The sequence below is a fragment of the Hibiscus syriacus genome, unplaced genomic scaffold, assembly GCF_006381635.1.
Source record: "Hibiscus syriacus cultivar Baekdansim isolate YM2019G1 unplaced genomic scaffold, ASM638163v2 tig00110258_pilon, whole genome shotgun sequence".
Taxonomy (NCBI): domain Eukaryota; kingdom Viridiplantae; phylum Streptophyta; class Magnoliopsida; order Malvales; family Malvaceae; genus Hibiscus; species Hibiscus syriacus.
Window position 1 is genome coordinate 1,233,904 of NW_024062649.1, and position 23,057 is coordinate 1,256,960.

At 34.8% G+C, this 23,057-nt stretch overlaps 2 pseudogenes; one reads left to right on the top strand and one right to left on the bottom strand.

Annotated features, from left to right (window-relative positions):
• Nucleotides 1-755: 755 nt before the first annotated feature.
• LOC120115160 lies at nt 756-3,263 on the bottom strand (annotated as a pseudogene).
• Nucleotides 3,264-15,198: 11,935 nt separating this feature from the next.
• LOC120115156 lies at nt 15,199-22,789 on the top strand (annotated as a pseudogene).
• Nucleotides 22,790-23,057: the final 268 nt, after the last annotated feature.

Genomic DNA, 23,057 nt, shown 5'->3' on the forward strand with positions numbered 1-23,057 from the left:
AGCGATGTAGTTTAGGGGAAGGTTTAGCCTGGGTAGTTATCCACTCATTTAGTCGTGAATGGCCTTTGGAATGAGTTTTGTGGTGTTTTGGAGTTGTTTGTTTGTGTAGGGGGAGAAACTTGTGGCTTTGTTCGATCCTTGTTAGGAGTACTCTTTTCCTTCGTATAGGTTTTAGGAGGTTCTAACCAAAGTTTTTAATAAGTTCATTTTGGCCTAACCAAATTTTATAAGACTTAACTTGTAGTTTAATCAAATGTTAAGATATAAATATTTTTAGAATTGAAGACCAGAGCCTATCTTAAATTCTCAATCTTTAGAATTGAGGTTGCTGTCAGGCTGTTAAGGACAAGTACAGACGAGTACGAAATAGGTGGTGAATATCTAATTGGATAGTGAGTGTAGGCTGGTTTTGAGAATGTAATCACGTGGACTGGTGTATATTTAAAAATTTTACCTGTCGTTATGGTGATGAGTAGATGATGAATACGAACATATTAGGTGGGTATGAGAATGGGAGTAAGGTTATCCACACACGCCGACCGTTTGTTATTCTTATTACCCACACGACAAACAATTTAATTTAAGGGTCAACTACATAAATAGCCACTCATATTCGTAAGTTTCTCTTGTCCTATTAATATTTCAAAACTAATGATTTGCTCATAGATATTATCAATTTATTATCAATTTATAATAAATCGATAAAAAAAAATTCAAAACACTGTTTTCCTGAAGTTTCTGTTTTTATTTACATTAGAAATTGTGTACCACATCACCATTCACTCAATTAAAAAACAACATTCGAAGAAATAATTAAATGAATCACACAAATCTATTAAACGGCTTTCTTCCAACAGTAGCAGGCATTGAAACAGTTGAGTCCACACTCAAATTGCCCAAAGACTGAAGTGACTGATGCTTATCTAAGCCCCTTTGAGACCTCGAATCCTTGCCTGAAAACAATGACCCTTTGCCCCATTTGAATGATCCGATCCTTTGTGTTAACTGGAACGAAAGCCTCCTCTTCGACTCACTCCCCGGTGTCGCCATGAACCTCTCTTCCGGGTTACTATTGTCTCTCACCTTGGCTTTTGTCGAAACCGTCGGAGCCATGTAGCTTGAAACTGAAAATGGTGGGCAGCTTGTAAGGCTGTCATCGTCTTTGGCTGGGAAGTTCATTGGCGAATTGATTCCGACACTACCTCTCGGCCTTGAACGTTTTGAGTTTGACGACCCCAAGCCGGTTGTTTGCGGGGTGAGTGTGAGTCTACTAGGAGGTGGTGGAGTTTGCATAGGCCTTGTTGCTGGGAGAATGGTGGACCTTGTTGATTTTGGTGTAAGGATGTCTATGATATTGTCAAATGTAAACTGTTGTAATTGTTGCTTGCTGCTAGACTGGGGCCTTGGACTAGGCTTCAATTCGGAGTTTGGCCTTGATGGTGTAAGTTGGAAGGTCTTCATGGCTTGGTTTTCGGGTCCATAGGTAGGCGATACTTGACGTTCTAACCAGCTCCACCACCATGGGAATCCGGCGGACCGAATGTCCGATAATCCTGCGTAGGGTGATTTCGTTGTATCTTTCCATAGCTGCAATGCAGAGGTGGTCTTAAAATCGGAAGCAAGACAGAACAATGCATAATATGATCAATGTTGAAGCCAGGTCTCACTTAAAATGATCCCGTAAAGATCAGTATTTCATCGGTTCGATTTCTATCGGATACGAAATTATGCAACACCATACAGTTGAAACCGGACTGGAGTGCAAAAATAAATAGTACCAGGTGGGAATATGCATAGGCCATAGCCCTTTCTCTCTTGATGACTGCCTCCACCCTTCTCTTCATTCTTGCCTCTATTTCTTCCTTCGATAGCACGCTATCATCCCAGTTCTCATTACCTGCCTCAGACTGATCCAACATTCAACTTAACTTACTCATTTTAATAGCAATATATCGCGCAAATATATACTAAACAAACCGAATACACGACCAAAAAGTTTAACCAGGTTCCCTATGGCCTTATGATCCAGAGTTTTCATTGGCAGATGCATCTCTAGGTTTGACAAGCATTAGCTACTTTTTCGAATGAAAACTTACTGCCTGGTTGAAGGTCCATTTGCCGTAGGCGCTCTCTGCTTCCTTATAGTTCTTGAACTGAGCTTGTCGCCGTGCTTGGTTTTCTAACATCTGGATCCGGCGCGACTGAATCTGAGACCGAACTCGAACCACAAGCTGCATATATTTCATTGCAGTTATAGTTTGACGTTTCACATTGTGGCCTCTCACAACTCCTTGAAGCCTTACTAGGCCTTTCAAAGCTCTAAAGTTCCTCCTTGCCTGTGTAACAAGTTTCAATATAATCAAGTTCAGATATCGAATATCGGTCCGAAAAATATCGATGCAAAGGCGGAAAATTGGAGGAGAAAGTGGCAACATATGCACCAATATAATGTTATTCTGTACAAAGGCTGGAATTCGCATTCTTTGTAATGCCGAACCAGTTGCCTATGCAAATTCCTACTCGGAATCGATTAAAGGACCTTACCACGTAACCTCTATAGGCTGCTTGAATCTTTGTAGCTGAACCATGATGGTTCCTTAAAGTTGGTTCCGTTTGTGGACGCACAATCCACGGAGAAGCGGCTCTCGGAGAGGCAGCTCGCCCAGGCGGAGGCGGAAGAGGAGAAGCCGCCCTATGAGAATAGGCTCGTGGAGGGGATGCAATCCTCTGAGAAGCAGCCCTTGGAGATGCAATCCTCTGAGAAAGAACCCGAGGAGAAGCAACCCTAGGAGGCACAAAAGGCGGCGTTCTCTTCTGCTCCGGAGGCGTCTGAGGCCGGAAGATTAGTTTATGATCTCTTTCAGCCTCCCCCAGAATTTTCTCGATACTGTTCGGCTCTCTGAAGAGGGGAATGAAGGAATTGGTCTCTCCATGCTGGTACTTCCATGACCTTTCTTCTTCTTTCCTTTACCATCTTTCTTATCCGATTCCTGAAACGACTGCAATCCGAAATATCAGTCTCGAATCTGATACATCTATAGCCGAAAACGTCGACGGAAGTAGTAAACACCAACTTACATTATTTAGCTTCTCCTTGGAATGTGATACAAAAACTCTTTTAATTGCAGAAAACCATCCTCCTTTCTTTCCCATTCTGCCAGCATTACTATGTATGCCTAAGCATATGGGAAGAAACAGAGTAACCGAAAATCCGCAGGCCTAATCGTGTACTCGTCGGAGATACCGGTCCGTCGATCTGTGTACCCATGACACACAATATTTAAAACAAATACAGTATAGTACTTATCCTATATAACATTTAACGCAAATATTTTTTCCTGCAGACGAAGGATTCACCTCCTCAACCATGATGAAACTCAAACTATGTACATACATACATACATACATGAAAGTACGGAGAGCTTCCAAATTCTTCAGCTGAGTAATAAGAAGAGCTGGATAGAAAAGAAGACTCCCTCTTCTCTTCTAGCCTCCTCCTTCCCTACACAACATAGTTGATGTTTTTAATTACACAACACGTAAGGAACACATCGTGTTTTGCTTCCAACATAAAATCTTCTGTTTTTTTTTTTTTGTAGAAATGAAATGATACTACTTTATTTTCTCTTTTGCCAACTTCATGCTTTTGATATGGATTTATAAATTATAGTCCTTGAATTTGAAAGAGAGAGAAGAAATGAAATGATGAAAGGGATGGAGTTGGTGTTGATAGAATGATGATTGTATTAAAAGAATGAATTGAGTAAGGGGGGAGGATGGCCACTTTCTCACTCAATGTGCCAACTTGTTCAACTACTTTTTAAGGGATGTTTTAATTACGAAAACATTAAAGAAATACTATTGAAAATATTAATAGTTTTTTAATATTTTAGGTAAAATGTTAATTAAAATATTATTTTTTTACCGAAAATGTTAATATTGGGAACTACCTAAAATGTTAACATTTCCGGTAAAACGCTACCTAAAACATTATTTTTTTTACCAGAAATGTTAATATTCGGTTCTACTAATATTTACAGTATAAAAAATAATATTTTAAATAGCGCTTTATTAAAAATATTAAAAAATATTAATATTTCTAGTAGAAAATTTCTTTAACCGTATTTTAAAACTATTGTAAAGCAGAACTATCCTTTTTAATTTACTTCATCTCGAATACTATGGGGGGAGGGACAGCAACCATAACGGTTAAGTTTGATCTCTCCCCCTCATTTATTATTATTATTATCATTATTAGATTTTATCGCACTAGTGAAATGGGTAAATTACGCTTTTAGTGTATAAACTATCAATTTTAGTCCGTTTTAATATCTAAACTTTTAATTTTTTTTAAAATTGTACCTAAAATTTAGTTTTTATTTTACTTTAATACGCCGCCATTAAAAACTTCAGTTTTTGTTTCATTTTAGTACCATGTTCAAAATTTAACGTTAAGTTTTGAAAAAAAATGAAAATTTAGTTACTAAAACATATCAAAATTAATAGTTTATGTACTAAACGTGTTAAGTTTTTAACGATGGTGTACTAAAATAAAATGAAAACAAAACGTCAGATATGATTTTGATTTTAAAAAAAATTTTAAGTACTAAAACGGATCAAAACTGATAGTTTAGGTACTAAATATGTAGTTTATCGTAATAAAATATCTTATATTATAATATATTTTTAAAAATTATTCATCAACTTATTCTAAGTGGAATAGTAAAGAATTTACAGGTCAAGTTCATGACTAAAATGTGGCAATCAACTATATATCATATTTTACTTTTACTTTTTTATGCAATTATATATTTTACAAAATTAATTATTACCAATGAATAAGCATATTTTGTCTGTTGGTTAAATTATTCTTTATAACCTTATATTCTTTTAAATCATTTCCTTTTCTTCCCTAAAGTCTTATCTTCCATTCTCTTTAGATAGGATTAAGGGTAGGATATATTTATAATTTGTAATATATATATATATATATATATATATATATATATATGATAAAAACGTAATCGCAGTAATACATGAAGGGTAAATTATATAAATCATCACTCAGCTTTTTTTCACTCTTATTTTGGTCATTGAAATTTAATTTTTTTAATTTAATTACTAAACTTTTAAATTACTCTTGTTCTAGTCAGTCAAACATTTATCTATCTAATTGTTTGCTAACTTGGCATTTTTATTAATTTTTTGACTGGTCACTGCACAGATTGTTACTATCAATTATCGTTAGACTCAAAATTTTCATATTAGCCTATTTCAAAATCTCTTGAGTTCGAATTTAGCCTATGTTTTGCTTCAAATCCATAAACTTTACTAAAAGCTAAACCCTAAATTTTAATCAATCCCTAAACCATACATCATAATCAAATCTTAAACCCCATAACCCATTTTCAGTCATAAATACCATTTTTTTTGCCTTGGACGCTCTAGTGGCTTAGGTGGAGAATCCCAATAGTGAAAAGGTGGAAATTGGTGAGGTGAACAATATATCTCAAAACTCTAGTGAGGTTAATAATATATCTCAAAAATAACTTTTCTTTAAAGGGATCGAAGACGACTTCATTTTGGTTTAAATATATTTTTAAGGGATTAAAATGTAGTTATTTTAGTATAAATTATCATACCATAAGGTCGTTAATTATTTAACGATAGAGTGACCAAAATAGGAGTGATTTGAAAATTGAGTATTAAATTAAACATTTTTAAACTTCAATAATTAAAACAAGAGTGAGAAGAAAGTTGAGTGATGAAAAAAATAATTCACCCATAACTTAATTAACTTTTTATGACAAATTATACCTAAAGATAAGAGAAAGAGGATAGTTTTCGTTTCATTTTAGTGCGTATGCAGTTAAAAACTTAACACGTTTAGTACCTAAACTATCAATTTTGGTCCATTTTAGTACCTAAACTTTCAAAATTTCAAAACTTGACATTAAATTTTGAACGGGTACTAAAATGAAAAAAAATCTAAAGTTTTTAACGATTGATACTAAAATGAAACAAAATCTAAACTTTATATATAATTTTAAAAAATAAATGTTTAGGTATTAAAACGGATCAAAACTAATAATTTAAGTACTAAAAATGTAATTTACCCAAACTTTATACACGTTGTTTTTTAGAAGAAGCTTCATCCCTAAGAAGAAGAGGGATTGCACAGTCAAGTTGGGTGATAATGGTTAGGATGATCATAAGTTGGGTTGGGTCAAAGTTTAGATTCACTCGAATCTCACTCGAGTATATCATCTCTTCACCTTTGGACTTGCTAAATAGTCATGGTAACATGCATTCTGTGAAAATAAAATTGTTGTAGTTCTAACACGCAAACTTTATGATCCCAGGAGTATGAAACAATTTAGACCTACAAGTTTGTGCACTATTATTTATAAAATTACTTCTAATATTCTATTTAACGGATTCGGTTAAAATCAATGTGTTTCCGTCTCAGGTTGTCTCAATTATGATAATATTTTAATTGCTCGTGAAATCTTACGCTATAAAATCATAAAAAAACGGGCCATAACAAAGGTGTAGTTGTAAAGCTTGATATGATAAAAACATATGATCGAGTGGAATGGTCGTTTATGTTGCGGAAGATGGCTATCGGATAGAGCAAAATCGCAACTGATAATTTGAGAAAATAAAAATGAAGATAAAAGAGACACAAAATTTACGTGGAAAACCCCTAAAAATTTAGGGTAAAAACCACGGGCAACGGTAGAAGAATTTCACTATGAGAAAATAGGAATTACAACCTCTCTCGATCTACCAAGGAGAAAACAATGATAATTCTCTCTAGATAAAAAGGAGAAAACAACTCTCAAGAAACTCTCTAAAATCTCTCTAGTATTGGAAGAAAGCTAGAATGCTTTATGATGATTTTGAAGCTAAATGAGCTAGGGTATAGGGTATTTATAGTTGAAACTTAAGGACTAATCTTATAAATACCCTAAATTACAATGACTAAAATTAATTATCTCATTACCCAATTTCAACAAAAATTAGGTGCCTAATTTTTGACTTTGACAAAGTACCATTTGGTGCCTAATTTGGTGCCTAAATTATTTGACTTTTAACAATCTCCCACTTGAAGATTTGATTGGAATAATCATATCTTCATACCATTCTTTCTACCTTGTACCTTCATGTTGCTTACGTTTCTGACAGGCCACAGGAGGATCGACACCAGGTAAATTTATCAGCATTGATTGCCTTCGTCATGAAATATGCTATGTTGTCTTTGGTATGGATCTTCTGCATATCTACCGTTCCTTCTTCCACATTTTCACGAATGAAATGGTACTGAACTCGTATGTGCTTTGTCCTTGAATGAAATGCTGGATTCCTTGCTAGATGCAAGGCGCTTTGACTGTCACAAAACAGAGAGACATACTCTTGATTGTGCCCAAGCTCCTCCAATAGCATCTTCAACCAAATTGGTTCTTTACTGGCTTGTGTAGTTGCTACATATTCTGCCTCTGTTGTGGACGTAGCCACAACTGGCTGCAATTTTGAAACCCAGCTTACAGCTCCACCAGCAACTTTGAACACATATCCTGTAGTAGATTTACTTTTATCCAAATCCCTTGCATAGTCAGAATTGACATACCCATTGATAAGTAAATTTGATCCTCTGTAACATAATGCAACATTTGAGGTCCCTTTGATGCATCTCAGGATCCTCTTTACTGTATTTCAATGCTCTTTGCCTGGATTCGCCATGTACCGACTAACCACTCCCACTGCTTGTGCAATGTCTGGTCTTGTGCATATCATAGCGAACATTAAACTTCCCACTGTTGATGCATACGGTACTCGAGACATCTCCATCCTCTCTTCTTCACTGCTAGGACTCATACTGGAGGATAATTTGAAGTTAAAAGGAAGAGGGGTAGAAATTGGCTTACAATCTTGCATGCTAAATCGTGACAAAATTTTATTCAAGTAATTCTTTTGTGAAAGCCAAATCTTCCTATTACTTCTGCCTTGGTGAATTTGCATCCCTAGAATCTTGTTTGCTGATCCCAAGTCCTTCATTTCAAATTCCCTAGCCAGTTGTGCCTTCAATTCTTCAATATGATCTTTGTTGGGTCCTGCAACCAACATGTCATCCACATACAATAGCAATATAACAAAATCGTTATCACCAGACCTCTTGAAATAAGCACAAGGGTCTGCATTAAGTCTGTTGTATCCAAGGCACATAATGAAGGAATCAAATCTCTTATACCAACACCTCGGCGCCTGCTTTAGACCGTACAGAGATTTGTTCAACCTGCAAACCAAGTTCTTCTTTTCTTCTTCTTCAAAACCTTCAGGCTGGAACATATAAATCTCTTCTTCAAGATTTCCATGAAGAAAAGCTGTTTTAACATCTAGCTGTTCCAAATGTAAATTCAATGTAGCACACATTTCCAAGACTACTCGAACTGTTGTTAGTCGAACCACAGGAAAAAAAATTTCATTGAAATCAATACCTTCTTTCTGAGCATATCCTTTGATCACCAGTCTTGCACGATACCTCTCCACTTGATCGTCGCCATTTCGCTTGATTTTGAAAACCCATTTGTTACCAATTGGCTTCCTTCCTTGTGGTAGTGACACAAGGTCCCATGTATTATTTTTATGAAGGGCTTCGATTTCTTCTTGCATCGCCATCATCCACAGTGAAGCATTTGAGCTGTTTATTGCCTCCTGGTATGTTGATGGCTCACCGTCCTCTTTTAAAAGGCAGTATGCAATATTACCTTCTATAACATAATCTGAGTGCCAATTGGGACGTCTTCTCACACGATCTGATTGACGAGTTATTGGAGCTTCAAAACTCTCTGGTTCTTGTTCATCATGTGCTGGTTCTGCTTCAGAAGAATTTCCTTCTTCAAACTCTTTTTCCACATGTATTTGAGTAGTCTCTGACTTTTCAGCGCTATCATCGTCTTCTTTTCTTTGTAGTTTATCTTCTACAAAGATAACATCTCTACTGATGATCACTTTGCGGGAAGTGGGATCCCACAAGCGATACCCCTTTACTCCATCAGCATACCCCAAGAATTTGCATTTCCTGGATTTTGGATCCAGCTTTGAAATTTCTTGGGAGTTGTACATCACGTACACGACACTTCCAAATACATGAAGGTTTGAATAATCAGTTGTTTACCAGTCCACATCTCCATTGGTGTCTTCAGCTCTATTGCAGTTGATGGAGCTCGATTCACCAAATAACAGGCGGTATTGACTGCTTATGCCCATAATGATTTTTCTAGGCCTGCATCCCTCAACATTGCTCTTGTTCTTTCTAACAAGGTTCTGTTCATCCGCTCTGCCACTCCATTTTGTTGAGGAGTGTTCGCCACTGTGAACTGTCTTTTGATGCCTTCTTTCTTGCAAAAGTCATCAAATTCTTCGCTTGTGTATTCTCCTCTATTATCTGTTCTGAAACACTTGATCTTATTTCCAGAATCAAGTTCCACCTGCGCCTTGAAGTTTTTGAAAGTTGAAAACACGTCTGACTTCTTCTTAATAGGGTGCACCCAACATCTCCTAGAGTAGTCATCAATAAATGAGACAAAGTATTTTGCTCCACCTAGGGATATTACTGGTGCTTGCCATACGTCAGAGTGAACCAATTCTAGAACACTTTTGCCTCTAGAATTTGATGTGTTGAATTTCAACCGGTGTTGCTTACTTGTTATGCAATGCTCACACAAAGTAAGTGATACCTTTGTTAAGCCTGGAATTAGCTTTTGCTCCACAAGAACTTTCATTCCTTGTTCTGACATGTGTCCAAGTTTCTGATGCCATATCATTGCAGAATCTGAACTACATGAGGCAACAGAGGCTTCTGCTTCTAGCAAAGTCTCTCCCTTCAGTATGTACAAGTTTACAGCTATCTTTTCACCTTTCAGCACCACAAGCGCTCCACAGAACACTTTCATGATTCCTTTCCATGTTTCAATCTTGCTAGCATTATTATCCAACAATCCGTAGGATAATAAATTTTTCTTCAGACCTTTCACATGCCGCACATCTCGAACAAATTTAATTGTTCTATCATACATCTTTAATTTGATGGTTCCCACGCCAACGATCTCTAAGGCATGATTATTGCAACTATACACAGATCCTCCTGAGACAGGTTCATAATGATGGAACCATTCTCTTCTTGAGGTCATGTGATATGTTGCTCCTGAATCAATGAGCCATATATCTGCAAATCGTTTTCTTCCTTCCACGGTGGTTGACGCTTCACAGCATAGAGCATCTCCATTATCTGAAGTGTTTGCGGTATTGCCTTGTGGATTGGAGTTTTTATTTAGACTCCAACAATCCTCCTTCAAGTGACCCTTCTTTCCACAGTTGTAACACTTTAAATTCTTCTTGCTTCTCGACTTCGATCTACCATGTTTGTGACTGCTGCTTTGGCCACGTTCTGTTGATCTCCCTCTCATCGTTGTCATCGTTGTCAACGCTTCTGCTTGTTGCAGATTTACTTGTCTGTCTTCCTTGTTCTTGCGCCGATTTTCTTCTTGTAGAACAGCAGCTGCAACGTCATCGAAGACTAGACTGGTGACATTACTGCTTGTCAAGTTGATAATGAGTTGATCATATGAATCCGGTAGACTTTGAAGTAGAAGTTCAGCACGTTCTTGTTCTCCTATTTTACAGCTTAAGAATGTAAGCTGAGAAAATAAAGTGTTTAGTGTATTTGAGTGCTCCGTCACTGAAGTAGATTCTGTCATACGGAGAGTGTACAATTTTCTCTTAAGGAAAATTTTATTGTGCAACGATGTGGCCTCGTACAGTTTGGTGAGATGATCCCATATCTCCTTAGTTGTCTTCTTCTCCTCGATACTTGACAATACTTCATCTACTAATGCTAGATGAAAGTTTGTCATAGCATTTCCGTCCATTTCGATCCATTTGTTGTCGTCTGTGAAATCTACTGGCCTTTCGCTGATAGCTGCTAGACAACCGTCTTTCCTCAGGATGGCATTCATCTTCAATTTCCACAATGAGAAATTTCTCCCATTTAACTTTTCAATATCAAATTTCGTTGCCATTGCTTCGTTTACGGATAGCTCCCACTATTTCACTATCGTGAATAGTTCTCTGGAACCTTCAAAGAATGTGTAATAACTTCTTACTTTCTTATGTTGGAGGATCCACCTTTTGGTGGCAACCACAAAGACAATAAGCAGATATTACATACTCTAATCTAGCTCTGATACCAATTGTTGCGAAAGACGGCTATCGGATAGAGCAAAATCGCAACTGATAATTTGAGAAAATAAAAATGAAGATAAAAGAGACACAAAATTTACGTGGAAAAATCCCTAAAAATTTAGGGTAAAAACCACGGACAACGGTAGAAGAATTTCACTATGAGAAAATAGGAATTACAACCTCTCTCGATCTACCAAGGAGAAAACAATGATAATTCTCTCTAGATAAAAAGGAGAAAACAACTCTCAAGAAACTCTCTAAAATCTCTCTAGTATTGGAAGAAAGCTAGAATGCTTTGGGATGATTTTGAAGCTAAATGAGCTAGGGTATTTATAGTTGAAACTTAAGGACTAATCTTATAAATACCCTAAATTACAATGACTAAAATTAATTATCCCATTACCCAATTTCAACAAAAATTAGGTGCCTAATTTTTGATTTTTGACAAAGCACCATTTGATGCCTAATTTGGTGCCTAAATTATTTGACTTTTAACAGTTTAAATGCTATCATGTTAAAGCTTAGATTTGATACTACTTGAATTAATCTTGTTATGAATTGTGTTTCTTCGACAACCTTTTATGTTCGGATTAATGATGTGCTTTCTGATGTCTTTAGATCAAAGAGGGATATGCGATAAGGAGATCCTTTATCCCTTATTTATACTTACTTTGAACGTAGGGTTCATTAATATTGTTACGTTCTGAACAACAAGCAAATCGGCCGAAGAGAGTAAGAGCAAGTTAACATGGACCTCAAATTTTTATGTTGATGATAGTTTGGTGTTCCTAAGGAACTCCTAAAGCCCCTCGATTCTTAAAGAGAAAACATACAGAATTCCAGTTGTCAAAGTGGTAGTAGATGAGATAATAATAAAAGAAACATTTTTGTGCACTGAAATGGCATTATTACACACTAAATTAGACTAACAATGAAGTGGTGTAGATTAGGTAAACACACTATCCCTTCATTTATAATTTTACCATGATTTTGTTTAGAGTTGCGTATAAGCAAGTCAAGTGATTCAAAAGTCTAGATATTTAATTAGCTTGGATAGGAGTGAGAAGCTTAAACTCGAGATCTTAAAGAGTTGAGTCGTGCAAAGTCCAACTTGACTCGATAAATTTATGAGCAACTCGTTAATTTTATATGATTTTTTAGTAGTTATCTTAAAAAATTATTTCATATACTCAAAAATCGAACCTTATTTATTATTTTAATGTATTTGTGGATTGAAACTTTGGAGTTTGGACTTTAAAATTACTTTATACATTCTTTTGATAATTTTTTTGTTTAAATTTATTAATTTATGTTTATATTAAGTTCTATATAGTACTAGTAGATTTTACTTATAATTAAAAAATAAGGTAAAAATTTCGATGAGCTTAACGAACAACGAGGCAAACAATAAACATCGAGCTTAACGAGTAACAAGCTTAACGAACAACAAGTTTTTTTAACGAGAATGATTTGAGTAAAATTTTAATAATTTACTCAAAGTCCAACTAAAATGCATCTTGCTATCAATATATCAATAGTCACTTTCAAAGGCATACTTAATCAAGCGACCCAGAGGGCCGTTCATCAGCCAAAATATTCCTCACAAGGAACAGATTACAAGTCCTATTCCAGAACAAGAGACTTTTGAGGTCCAACCCCCTTCAGATTTAAAGAACAAATCTCCTGCTAGCTCACCCGAACTCCCTTAGTAGGAGCATCACTGCCTTTCCATAAGAAGCGCATGCAAAACTAGTCAACTTTCTAAATCATAGCCTTGGGTAAAATTAGTTGCCTACACGAATAGTTAGAAATACTATACAAAACAGCTTTATTAAGCTACAACTGCTCTCCATAGCTCTAAGGTTGTGCCTCGACCAAACCCTTAACTTCGCCTTGATCTTTTTCTGACAAAGGAGCACGATCTCTTTCAGTAAGTTTCTTAGTCACTAGAGACACTCCGTGATATCCAAGTAGAAGCCTGCCTAGTCGGAACTCAGTAGCAGCATGAACAACATTAATCATGGCATCTTCCATACCCCAACCAAAAAAATCGTCTTAGCGGCATTCGACTAGTTGATTAAATATTTAATTTAATCTTTAACACATAAATTCAATCAAAAATATTTTTATATACCGTCAATTTTTTAACGAGAAAAGACAAGTTTGAAACATAATGAATAGTCAGCCGACAATTTTGTAATTTTAATAGTTGAGAGACTCAACAAAGCAACACTCTATAGTTAGAGGATTATTTTATAACTTTTAATAATTGAATGACTTAATAAAATAATATCTTATAGTCGGAGAACCATTTATGTACTTTATCCTAAAGTAAAATGAAATGATATAGTGAATCAGAAAGGTCGATAAAGCAGATAAAACATTAATGATCCCCATAGCGTGATATATTTTGCTTTTCCATCCATCTTTTGCTTTTGTATATTGTAGCCACTAAAGTCATTTCCTATTGCTAATAATTCAATTCATACATCCATATCATGATTGTGTATTTTTGTGTGCTATAATTGTGCTTTTATTTATTTTTAAAATAATTTATATTATAAATATAATTCTAATTTTTAGAACGAGTTCGAGAAGGACCAGCTTAGAATTAATAAATTTTTGAAAAATAAAAGGACTAAAATGGAAAATTGAGATGAAATAGGTGCTTATTTTCCAATGTGTATGAATGCATGGACTATCCCTAATTCTTTGGGATACAACTAAAATCAAGTGTAAATTAGGTTGTGCTTAATTTTGTGCTCATTTATTATAGTTATTTCTGTTAAAAGAATCCATATAAAATTAATTGAATCATTTTCAAATTAAATTTAGGGTAAAGTACAGAAATGGTCCCCCGACAATAGGATACTGCTTTATTAAGTCCCTTGACTATTAGAACTTACAATATGGTTACCCGACTATTAATTATGTTCCAAATTCGTCCTTTTTCGATAAATTTTTAGGGCTATCTGAGTTGTACGTTAACCTGCTGACTGAGATATGATAAAATCTGATCTCATAAATTACTATAATGTCTTAGTTAACATGTTAATGTCCAACTCCGACGACCGTTAAATTTTTAAAGGAAAATGAAGAGTTTGGAACACAATGAATATTCGAGTGATCATTTTGTAACTTTTAATTGTTGATAGACTCAACAAAGCAACTCCTTATAGTCGAGGAATCATTGTGTAACATTTAGTAAGCTCATTCATATTGTACTAATAAAAACAAATAAGATTCCTAAAGTTGTCTAACCTTGTGATTTAGTCTTTTACACTTAATAAATAGGTTACATAAATGGTTAAGATATATATTTGAAGAAGTTTACACAAATTATTAGATTTAAAATTATATATTTTTTAAAGAAAAAATTGATTCATGGTAGTATAATATATATCCTATTTAATTATGAATAAATTCATATACATTTTATTAGATATTATTGTTCAATTCTAAATTATCTAAAATATATAATCTTTTATTGTTGAAACATTTCAAAATCTCCATGGAAATGCACGAACTGAGTTAGGATAAAGAAATTGTTGTTATTCTTTGATGTTTCAGATTCGAGCATCGAAAATATCAGGATGAAAGCGTTTAATGTCAAATGATTCAAAGTTATCATTTAACATGTCCTAGGTTAATAAAAATAATCTCTAGGAAATACTTTTAAAATATATTAAAATTAAGTATATAAAATATATTAATTTCAAAATAAAATAAGATTTAAAATTCTTTATTTTGTTGGTATCTTTCCATGACATGGGAAAACTACTTTTCCATGCTTTATAACTTTCAAAATCATCGAACAAAATTACCCCTGGCGTTTTACCAAAACCACAAAACAAACATACACAAATTCGGTTTAATTATCGAAAGAACATAAGGGTAATTATGTCATCAGGAATATCCACTTCTTCTCCCAGATAACAAATTCAAGTCATTTTATCCAGTCCAAAAGTCTCCATCTTTGACTCCCAAAACCAATAATTTTTTTAAAAGAAAATTACAAATTTAAAACCCTAATATTAAATCCTTTTGAATTTTAATCAACATGTTGATTGAAGTGTTTGTAATTTGGTCTCGTATAGGCAGTGATTACTGAAATTAAGAAAGAGTAATTTTTTTAGATCGAAGTATGTGTCTGACGATTGAAACGGCGGTGGTGGTTCAGTATTTGGTGCCGTCATGGTGGGAGATCAAAGTGGCGGCGGCGGCGTCGGTATTCGTGATCGTTTCTTATTGGTTTTTTGCATTACAAATCGGAGATGGCGACGGCGGTGATCGATCGCTGCTTTTGGACAATACCTCTGATGGAGTTCTTGACGATAAAGACAAGGTCAATTCTTTGACTTTTTAAAAGTGAATTTTGATGTTTCGTTTCTGTGAATTTTCATGTAACTTCTTTTATTTCTTTCGTATCTGTCTTGAACTCTTTCCTTTTTTATGTATTAATGTAAATTTAAAGCCTTTCTTGTTATTGATTTCTTGAAGTAATGTGCCTCTAACACACATGTTCAATCTATGTTTCCTTATTTTGTTAGTAAGTTCTTTTAATTCCCTTTATTATTTGATTTATATCGTGTGTAGCTTGTTTTTAGGTGAAAAAAGGTTCTTTTTCTGTGAATTTTCATCGGGTTTCCTTATCATTCTTATTCTCATTTGTGTGGAACTTTACTGACTATTTGTAGGCAATATGGTTTCTAGTAGAGTACAATTCTGCAGTGTGATCACAATGTTGCTTAATTTCTTCTTGTTATGCTGGTTATTATTTTTTCCTGGTAAAATTCGCAAGAAGACAACATATATTGATGTCTGTGACAGTTGATTCATATTGTTTCTGTGTGTGCCTAATTTCTTGTTAATTACTCGGTTTGCCATATTTTATATGTTGGGCGCGCTGTGTAAACAAATAACTAGGGTTGTTAATGTACATTCCGCTACATGTTTTTGTGCAAAACTGAAGAAGAGACTGGGGGCCACTTGTTTCTTCATGTGAATTCTCTAAGCAAGTTTGCCAGAAGTTTATGTTTACTACATCTGTCAATAGAACTTCCATAAATTGGGGTTTCTTTTGATGGAGGGCAAATCTGTTTTGTACTAAATCCCATCTCTGGAAATCTGAACATTGTCAACCTCACACTATTACAGTACAAAACGGAGCATGTGCTCTTTTCATGGAGTAATTTTTCACTTCTTTGACATGCAGTTGTGCACTTATTTTGTAGATAGTCCAGTCTAAGGGAGATCTTCAAACTAATTCTCCATATCTAGTCAAGGTACCTTGGGAGTTTATTTCATGTAGTGCGTCTTGTTTTGAACCCAAAATGAGATTGCGTTTGCTCTTCTTTTAAGGTTGAATTGCTGGCAGCTAAGAATCTCATTGGTGCTAACTTGAATGGAACATCAGATCCTTATGCTATCATTACTTGTGGTTCTGAAAAGAGATTCAGGTTAGTTTTTGTTCGTCCTCAGTGCAAGTTTCCAAAGGTTGATGACATCTAACAATTTAGCAAAATTGGTTATATAAGATTAAGATTTTCGTGATTGTCAGTCAGCTATACAAGTAACATACGTGCGAAGCACTTGCAGGGGAAAGCAACATTTTACCTTTCTTTTTGTCCTTTCCATGTTATTCCCATCTCACCTTGTACTTCGGTCTATTTGGCCTTAGTAGATTACTAAATTTAGTTTTGCCCCTTTCGATCATAAGGATTTTCAAACTTATTTGTTAACTTTACCTTTCAAAATTGTTACTAAATTTATGAGTCTAGCAGTTTTGGTAAATTATTAAAAGGCTTAAGAGTCACCTTTGCCTCTGTAGTAAACCAAATTTATCATTTTCGCCCCTATCGTATTTTCACATCAATTTAGCCCTCAAAATTGTTTAATTGCATCATTCTATACCCTTCCTCTAACTTAAAACCCTAAATTATAAACCCTAAGTTAATGTTTAGAGGTAATAGGGTTATGGTTTAGGGTTTATAGATTATGATTTAGGGTTTTAAGTTAGGGTTAGGGTTATAGAATGATGCAATCGAGCAACTTCGAGGGATAAATTGATGCGAAAATACGATGGGGGCGAAAGTGATAAACTGGGTCTACTGCAGGGGCAAAAGTTACCCTTTTGCCTTATTTAAATTATATAGTTGGACTGGATAACCATGCCAGTTCTTTTCCACCATGCCTGTCTAGAAAGTAGTAAATGACGAGATATACACCTTTCACTTCCTTATAAGTCCTCGGCTTTTTTAGTTCTTATAATAGATGTAAAGTTCCAATGAATTTACTCATCTTACTGTTGCAGTTCAATGGTCCCTGGTTCAAGAAACCCCATGTGGGGAGAGGAATTCAATTTCTCTGTAGATCAGCTTCCTGTCCAGGTTTACTTTATGATTTTTATTGTTTTAGATGGGTATTCGACATGTTTCATTTTGCTTTCTTCTTGGAACATTATGCTATATACACCCTGTGGATCCATTTCGACTTGTGTGCTTTTGGTTAAATACTTTCACTAACAAACAGCATTGTAGTAATCTTCTTTCTTTGATTTACATTTTTTTCATTCTTGAGGTGAAGTGACTAGTGAGAGTTCTTTTGGTTGGACTGCCAGATCTATAGCAGCTTTTGAACTATGGTTTTGTCCTATATATTTGTGATGGTTCGATTGATTTTTCTTCCAAGTTTTGGAGAGAGACTGTGGATTTGTTTAAAAAAATGCCCTCTTCATTCTTTTATATTCTTTGATCTTCATTTTACGTGGGCGCTCATGTGCTTAGTCTCTTACCAGTGATGAAAGATCACCTCTTTCTCTCTTTTTGTTTTTATCTAATCTCTACAAGTAACACCCTTTAACCTTTATATTTCTTATAGGACTTTTATATATTGAATATCAACCATGCTATTTTTGAAATTCTTTAATCATCCTTTATGAATCAAAGGAGTTATTTTCAATTGGATTCATACTTTGATCCTTGGTTGTACAAATTTTACTTTTAGTTGCTTCTACAAATTGTGGTTATGTTTTCTCTTTTCAAAGCCAGGTATCAAGAATTTTCCAAATAATATAACTGCCAGTATTCCTCTCCTAATTCTTGGCATTGTGATCTAGGGAACTTTATTTATTGTAATTTGAATATTGGCTTGCATAATTATTGAAAAATAAGTGAGAGTTATTCAATCAAGGGTGTATTTGCAAGAAAATCAAATAAATGGAGAGACCTCAATTAACAGTCCTTTTTATTTTCTTTTGTGACACAGTGTCTAACACAATCCTTCTTACTCCTGCAGATAAATGTGACAATATATGACTGGGATATAATTTGGAAGAGTGCAGTTCTCGGGTCAGTTACTGTTTCAGTTGACAGTGAAGGTCAAAGTAATGCAGTGTGGCATACCTTAGATAGCACATCAGGACAGGTGATATTTTATTCCCAAGTTCCAGATTTATCACAATCTTCTGGCTCTTTTACAATATTTCTACTTATAACGATCAATAAAAGGCTTCACTGATTTTCAGGTTTGTCTAGATATTAAAACTATAAAACTCCCTGGGAATTGTTCCAGGTATATTTTGCAGCTTTCAGTATCTATGTCTTAAATTGAATATTTGTGTTAAGCGTTTTTCCTAGGTTGAACCCACTTAATGATATATACTTCCTGGTGGAGTTATTTTATTCACTATATGTCGTTGAATAGTTTGATTCTACTGACAGGGGTATAAATGGATATACTGGAACTAATTCTCGAAGAAGGATATCTTCAGATAAACAGGGACCTACGGTGGTTCATCAAAAGCCAGGGCCTTTACAAACAATATTTAACCTCCTTCCGGATGAGGCAAGTTTCCTGAACTGTATATCTAACTAAATTAAGCATTATATGATTAAACTAACAGGTAGGAGTTCTTGGCAATCCCATTTCATCACTTCAAGCTGCACTTTAGATAACAGACAGTTTCTTTCAGGTTGTGGAGCATAGTTACTCATGTGCACTTGAGAGATCATTCTTGTACCATGGTCGTATGTATGTCTCCGCATGGCATATCTGTTTCCATTCTAATGTGTTCTCCAAACAAATGAAGGTTAGATTGCCATATTGCTGTATAATTTATGAAGGTTTTGCCTATTGAGTGTTGGTAACCCTGTCAAAAGATATGCTGAAGGTAGTGGTGAGTTTACTAGTAGTAGAATCCTGAGACGTGAACTTCACATAAAAATCTCCTCGTTTTCCTTAGTTGAAGGGAAAACAAGTAAACCATGTAGAGATGGTAAAAAATGTATAGAGTTGACACCTTCTGTGGTATTATAAACTGAAAGGACATGCTCAGTGTTTCAAATCTTAACAATATTTGTTTACATGGCAGGTGGTGATACCATTGGGGGATATAGATGAGGTAAACTTTCTTCTTCTAATTGTACTTCTTCAATTTAGTTTTGTGACATTAAAAAGAATTACTTTATAAATGCTTACATGCATTGTCTTGACCATGATGGAATATTTTTTTTATGTTTCCGTGCTTATAATTTTATTTGGTTTTTGCAGATTCGTAGAAGTCAGCATGCATTCATTAATCCTGCCATTACAATTATTCTTCGGATGGGTGCTGGTGGGCATGGTGTACCACCATTGGGGAGCTCCGATGGTGAGCAACTATATTCTTTATCCTGATTTCTTGGAAGCTTGAGGGATTTATATCTTTTAGTAATTTCAACTAGAAGAGCACCGTTGATTTATTGGTACCAACTCGAGTTTACCAAATGCGAGGTTTTGGTTGCTTTATGGGGATACTTTTTTGACCAGTATACTGGCATTTAGCTGATTTTCATTTTTCATATTGGGATTTTTTCCTTAATTTTTTATTGAACGGCATAAAAATTTGCCTGGTAGAAATAAAAATCCTTTTCTTTCTTTTGGTCTTAATAAAGCAAGGTTTTACATTCTGAATGAACTCCTTATTGTGAAAATTATGTGGATTTATGGTCGTTTGTACAGGTTGATGTCTTCATCTATGCATTCATAGATCGTTCCCTTATAGATCAAATTTTGTTTATTTACATCATTAGGAAGAATTGATTTTGCAAGGGCGAGAGTTGGTTTTAGCACGAGTTCTGTAAAGATTGTTTATGTTACTGTTATTTTTTTTCAGGTAGAGTCAGGTATAAATTTGCATCATTTTGGAACAGGAATCATGCACTAAGAGCTTTACAGCGTGCGGCAAATAACTACCATGCAATGTTGGAAGCTGAAAAGAAGGTTTTCTTTCCATGCTCAATGCTCTATGAATTATTCTTTGATTCTTTCATTTTCTTTTAACTTTTGTTGAACTGTAGTCCTGATTATTGTTAGTTTGATACAATGAGAAACATTAGTCTCATCCTTAGAAACAGAATATTTTTTACAAATATGATTTTAACCGATTGTTTTCTTCTCAAATTTGTTTGCTTTGGCTGTAATGATTTTGGAGGACCAACACAGAGATCCTTTTCATAGGTATGTGCATAAGGAAACCCCGATAAACTTGATTGAAGTAATGTTGACCGTCCCTTTTCTTTTTAGACCCAATGTAGCTGTGCAGCAATTTCTTCAAAGTATTGCATTAGGTAGAAAATATGAAATGTCGTGTGGATAATTTATGGTGATGTGTATACTGGTAGGAGAAAAAGGAGACCTTTTGATTTGTACTAATGCCTTTTTTTTTTTATCTTTTCCCTTGTTTGCGTGTATTTATGCTTAAATTATATCCTTTTAAACCGATTTATCAATTCAAGGAAATTGTTATTTCATTTATTTTGTTGGCGTGTAGGAAAGGGCAGAATCTGCGTTGCGAGCACATAGCACCTCTATTAGAGGTAGTAGAAGGAAAGCTACGGCTCCCAAAGATAATGCATCTAAACCTGAAAAATCGAAAGCTTTCATCAAAGAAGAAGTTCTTGCTGGTATCTTCAACGTATGCATCGCATCTTTTCCTGCCTTTTCCTGTTTTATTATGTTGTGACTTGGTATATTTATGATTCGTGAATTATTCCTGCAGGATGTATTTCCATGCACCGCTGAGCAGTTCTTTAATATATTATTAAGTGACGGCTCTAGTTTTACTAACGAGTATCGTTCGGTACGGAAGGATACCAATCTTTCGGTAAGCGAAGGTCATTTAGTATTCCTCCATGCTTATTCTATTAACCTTTAGCGTTATTCTGCTCTTATAATGCACAAGTTTTAAAAGTGACTATACTGATTTTGTAAAATCCGATTGACGAGTTTTTAACTGGGAAATTGACGGGAAAATATTGGGATGCTTAAATCATCTCCTATGTTTTCGATTCTTAATTCGAATTTAATATTCCTCTGTTACTTTCAGATGGGACAGTGGCATGCCGCTGACGAATATGATGGCCTAGTGAGAGAGATTACGTTCAGAACCATTTGTAACAGTCCAATGTGTCCTCCAGACACTGCCATGTCAGAATATCAACATTCTGTTTTATCACCAGATAAGAAAAAGCTTGTACGACCTCGTTGTCGTCCATTTCGTCAATTCTAATTTAATGAACTTAGACTCATCTCAATTTCTTTGTTAAAAAGTCATTGCATTTTGCATCTTTCTCTGTTTGGTTTCGTTGATTCTACTGTTTCCCATTTAATTTAATTTAGTCAATTTTCTTTCTTCTTCAAGGTTTTTGAAACTGTACAGCAGGCACATGATGTTCCATTCGGCACCTACTTGAGGTAAGTATTAGTTGGATATTACGATTAGGACGCTAGTGTTTTCAGTTCCGGTGGCTGTTCTAACTTAAAGGAAGAACTATTTACGTTGTCATACATTTGTCTCTGAACTTCTAGATTTATTAGAGAGTATTTCATTTATGATGTATCAGGTACATTGCCGGTGGTGTATGGAGAACAATGGTGAAAATTCGTCCGTGTTAGATATAAAAGTGGGTAAGTTTCTGTTGGCTTTCATCTCTTTACAACGCTTTTTTGACTACATACGAAGGAAGAACCAGAAATGAAGAGATTTGTATTTCCTTTGCTTGATTTCCAATTTAGACCAATATGACATTTTTCGCAGGTGCACATTTTAAGAAATGGTGCGTGATGCAGTCGAAAATCAAGTCGGGCGCCATCAACGAGGTTAGTATAGCTCTAATTGGAACACTCGAACCATGCTCTTTGCCGATCATAATCATGTTTCATTTTAATATTTTTACCTTCGTTACGTGTAGTACAAGAAAGAGGTAGAGGTCATGCTGGATGTTGCCCGCTCGTATATCAAATCGAATACGGTCACTGGTGGCGAGACCGATAACTCATCCTCCTCACCTCCGGTCATACAAGTTACCAGCTAGCATTAAAGTTGGGGTATAATTTATTTCCTGTAATTTTATTGTATAATCTATTTTTTTCTTCCCTTTAATATAAGTAGCGTAAGTCATGTAGAGGTACTGAGTTTTTTACCCCCAAAGGCCTAGTGGTGTAAAATGTAATAACCTTTTTCATAGTAGCAGGTTGAAGGTACCCACAAACCTTTTTTTTTTAATTTATTCTCGTAATAGAAGCTGTCTTTTTTATGCAAATAGAAGTCATTAGTTTTATTTTTTTTTTAAATGAGGAAATATCTAAAATTATAATGGAAGTTTATAAATATAAGTGTAAATTAAACTCGTAATTAGGGATCATATAAGGATCATACAAGAAAAAAAAGTTAAACTCATTCAAAAAGTTAAAAATCGATACAAGCAAATTCAACTGTATCGATAAATGAGTCACAACTGTAGATGAAATTATTGAAAGATCATTGACAATCG